At 46.2% G+C, this 5,000-nt stretch overlaps 1 protein-coding gene across 4 annotated transcripts in view; it reads right to left on the reverse strand.

Annotated features, from left to right (window-relative positions):
* The window catches only part of LOC113824071 (innexin inx2), a 161,280-nt gene that overhangs the window by 14,080 nt on the left and 142,200 nt on the right, over nt 1-5,000 (reverse strand). The window lies entirely within an intron of this gene.

Raw genomic sequence — 5,000 nt, forward strand, 5'->3', positions numbered from 1 at the left:
TACGGCGTCCGTGCGCTGAGCCTCTCCTCCTCCCTCCCCGACGGCGGCGATCTCGGCCTCCTGCCCAGCGCCGTTCCGTGACACTCCGTAGTACAACGACGTGACAAATCCTTACGTACCGCCGCCCAGGCACGCCCCATGAACGAGACAGGGAACGACAGGAGGAGGACGCACGGGGGAGACTCACGCGGACGAGTGTGCGACCCTGCCACGACAACGAGGTGAGAGACACTGGCACTCTCCCGAAGGCCCCGTGTGACCTTTGCCAGCTGCACTGTGGCAGGTGGCGAGGATCGACTCCCTCGCCCTGCTCGCGCGCCCTCCCGCTCACTCCTCCACGCCGCGGGATCAGAAGAGCGAGAAAAGAAAGAAAACAGGGAGAGGCCACGGGGCGATAACGGAAGACGAGAGAGTCGAACGGCGTCCCGAGCCGGAGGAAACCGAAGGAAATCGGTCGTTGCAGCCGCGAGAAAGCACTGATTGACGACGATTAGAAGACGAGACAGGCGACATCCCTTCGCGGCGGGCAAAGCAAAGCATCGAATATCAGGGATAACGAGTTCTAATTGCTTACAAGGGAGGGCTGTCTGACTGAGTCACGGACGCACGCACGCACGCACGCGCACATATCGGAGACTAGAGAACAAGATGGAGAGATATAGATGGATAGATAAACGTACTGGATAGGCAAAGGAAAAATATAGATAAACAGGTATTTATGTCGACAGTCACGATGAGACATACTTTTAGATAAACGAAAGATAATTTCAAAGGGAGAATAACAGGAGAGAGAGAGAGAGAGAGAGAGAGAGAGAGAGAGAGAGAGAGAGAGAGAGAGAGAGAGAGAGAGAGAGAGAGAGAGAGAGAGAGAGAGAAGAGAGGGGAAGAAGGAAAGACAAATAAACAACAGACAAACAAACAAGACAGACAGACAAATGCAGAGACAGAAAGAAATGGGAAGAGAGAGAGAGGGAGAGAGAGAGAGAAAGAGAGAAAGAGAGAGAGAGAGAGAGAGAGAGAGAGAGAGAGAGAGAGAGAGAGAGAGAGAGAATCCAGAGCTGCAGCCATCCGTGAGGTGTGGTCGACTGGCAATCAGCAAGCCCAATTTTACCACCGAGGAATATGACAACTAAGGAATGGATCCCTGGTTATCCACCAATCCAAGGTCACCTTCATCCCCTCCTCCTCTTCTTCCCCTCCCTCCTCTCCCCCTCTTCATTTACCCCTCCTCCTCCTACCCCTTCCCCCTCCATTTACCCCTCCCCCTCTTCCCCCTCTATCTATCCCTCCTCCTCTCCCTACCCTCCATGCAGTACCCTCTACCTCCCCCTCACTCCATCTACCCCTCCCCCTCCCCCCTCCATCTACCCCTCCCCCTCACCCCTCCTCCTATCATATGCTATTAATTATACCTCATTTACACCCTCTCCCTTCCTTCCCTCCCTCTTCCCCCTCTCCTCCCTCTCTCCCCCCCTCTCACTCCCCCTTCACACTTTCAAGTTCGATGACCTTTTCGTGGGCGGTGACCTTTTGTGGGGAGATGTGGTGACCCTTTGCGATGTGTGATGTGGCGGATGCTTTACCGGTGTGTGGTGCCTGTGTCTTTGGATGTGTCTTTTGGACGTGTCTTTTGTCTTTGGATGTGACTTTTGGAAGTACATTTGGATGTGTCTTTTGAATGTGTATTTGGATGTGTCTTTTGGACGTGTCTTGTGTCTTTGGATGTGTCTTTTGGATGTGTATTTGGACGTGTCTTGTGTCTTTGGATGTGTCTTTTGGATGTGTATTTGGACGTGTCTTGTGTCTTTGGATGCGCTGTGTCTTTCATTTGTATTTAGATGTGCCTTGCATGTGTCTCTGAATGTGTCTTACATGTGTCTTGTATGTGTTTATTGTACGTGTTTTTGGATGTGTCTTGTATGTGTCTGTTGTCTGGATGTGTCTTACGATTTGTCACACAAGGAGACAAACACAAACCATGCACACACAAACACAAACACACACACACACACACACACACACACACACACACACACACACAAACACACACACACATACCCAGATATCCACACACACACACACACACACACACAAACACACACACACACACCCACCCACACACACGCACACACACACACACACACACACGCAAACATACACACATACCCACATACCCACACTCCTTCAAATCAGCATCCGACCTGAGACCCGATAAGCTCCTCTTACCGACAGATTAGATATCCCCCACCCCCACCCCCTAACTCCCCCCCCCCACCCCCACCCCTCGCCACTCCCACAAAGATAAGTTATCAAGGTAAATTTCTTAATATTCTCCTGACAGAACTAAACCTCATTTGATTTTCTCTACAGTCGGTGAGATTGTAGTATGAGATGGGGGGGGGGGGAGGGGGGGCGAGGCAGATTAGAGAGGAAGGGAGGGAGGGAGGGAAGGAGGAAGAAAGACGGAGGAAGGGAGAGGGAGGAAGGGAGGGAGGGAGGAAAAAAAATGTGAATCAGAGGAGAGAGAGAGAGAGATAAAGTTAGATAGATAGATAGATAAGAGAGAGAGCTAGAGACAGAGATAGAGATAGATAGATAGATAGATAGAGAGAGAGAGAGAGAGAGAGAGAGAGAGAGAGAGAGAGAGAGAGAGAGAGAGAGAGAGAGAGAGAGAGAGAGAGAGAGAGAGAGAGAGAAAGATTGAGAGAGAGAGAGAGGGAGAGGGAGAGAGACAGAGAGAGAGAGAAGGAGACAGAGAAAGATAGAGAGAGATATAGAGATACAGGATTGTGAATGTCACTCGAACATTTCCAATACTGTACAAACGATACTGTTATCTTTATAGATGATTCTCCGCATCTACAAATTCTAATTTCAGTGTTCCATCATTGTTTTTATTGTTAACTGTTATCATTTATCATTACTATCGTTGTTATTATGATCATTGCAATTGGTACTATCATTATTATCTTTACTGTTATCATAATCATCATCAAAATTATTATTGTCATTATCATCATAATCATCATTATTATTGTTATTATTATTATTATTATTATTATTATTATTATCATCATCATTATCATAATCATTATTATTTGTCTCATTACCATCGTTATCAATATTATCATTGTCATTAGTATCATTATGATTATGTCAATCATATTTTTCATTATTCTATTATTATGACCATCTTTATTCTCTTCATCAGAAATACAAGGTCTATTTTTGATTCGTATATACTCGAAACGCGTTAAATATATCTTGCTATAAATATATTTCTACTCACTCAAACCTTTTCTAAATATACCATCATCACCTCCATTAATCATTAGCATTACTAATAATATTGCAATTATTATCTGCATTACCAACATTAGTAGCAGCTGTGGTCGTAGTAGCATCATTATTATTTATTAATAGTACGACTGTATGGTGTAGGAGAGTCGAATAATCTATACAAATATATATATTTTTTTTATTACAAAGCTGCCATTTCTATTACTTTATATAGAACAGAAATAGTGCGACAAAATTATGAATTATCATTAGGAACACACGTGCTAACGCCTCCACATCCTATATCAAGTGCACACAGACTCAACGTACATACGCACACACTCGACTCTGTTTAGGTGCGTGCCCCACAACAAGGACGCGTCCGGACTCTCCGCCGTCTGTCATACTAAGGCCAAGTCATGGTCACCACTTTATTACTGAGGCGCCGGAAGACAATACAAGGCTATACTTAATATTTCTTACTCGGGGTGGGTGTGGGTCTCTCGGGTACAAACAAATGCATTGACAGGATGAGGCGGCAACAATGTACAATCTGCAATCTCCCGCCATGTGTTAGATGTCCACGAGCGAAGTCATTGCGAGGCCGTTCGGACGACGGAAGCGACATATGGGCTACAGCACAACGGACATAGAGAATAAATTGATCCTCACTTCATGATTTAGGTTAATAGACTATTCTATAATGTGTGTTTAGGGTGTGTAAGAATTGACACTGACCACGCGGTAGAGAAAATGCCCTTTGTCCGATTCTTTACTTAACTAAATAAGATACTTCTCTCCTTATACTATCAAGAATGCAGCTTCTTATGCCCCAGTAATCAAGAAGGTGCCCAAGACCACCGATACAAGGAGCGCGACAAAAAGAAAACAAACTTAAACAACTCCACAGACAACGAGCGAGCGAGACATCATACCCACTCACGCTCGAACAGTAATTTAATCAGCAGTCCCACCATTCACATTCTCTCATCGACTGCGCCTCTCTCTCTCTCCTCCCTCCTAGCACCATGCAAGACTCTCCTCTTCTCTCTCCCCCTCTCCCCGCCCCTCTTTGCAACAGCACAGTGTCCGTTTTAACAGTACTGCCACTTTTTGCCCCCTCGCCTCTCTCGGCCTCACCCGCCTGGGCATAGATCAGCCAGCGAAGTAACCTTGCGACCCACAAGCTGGTTCTCTCTCTCTCTCTCTCTCTTCTTTTCTCTTCTCTCTCTCTCTCTTCTTTTTCCTTCTCTTATCTTCTTTTTTTCTTCTCTTCTCTCTCTCTCTCTCCTCGATTCTTTTCTCTTCTTCTCTCTTTATCTTTCTTTCTCTCTCTCTCTTCTCTCTCTCTTCTCTCTCTCTCTCTCTTGTTCTCTCTCTCTCTCTCTCTCTCTCTCTCTCTCTCTCTCTCTCTCTCTCTCTCCCTCTCTCTCTCCCTCCCTCTCCCCCCCTCTCTCTCTCTTTCCGTGTCTGTCTCTTATATCCCTCCGTTTATATCTCTCGCTCTGTATGCCTGTCCCGTCTCTCTGTCTGTCTTCCTTTCTTCTCTCTTTTCACACAGTCAGTCAGTCAGTCAGTCAGTCACTGTAAGTCAGTCTCTCTCTCTCTCCCTCCCTCTCTCTCTCTCTCTCTCTCTCTCTCTCTCTCTCTCTCTCTCTCTCTCTCTCTCTCTCTCTCTCTCTCTGTCTCTCTCTCTCTCTCTCTCTCTCTCCTCAAATTTC

The sequence above is a fragment of the Penaeus vannamei genome, chromosome 21 (assembly GCF_042767895.1).
Source record: "Penaeus vannamei isolate JL-2024 chromosome 21, ASM4276789v1, whole genome shotgun sequence".
In the NCBI taxonomy this organism is placed as follows: Eukaryota; Metazoa; Arthropoda; class Malacostraca; order Decapoda; family Penaeidae; genus Penaeus; species Penaeus vannamei.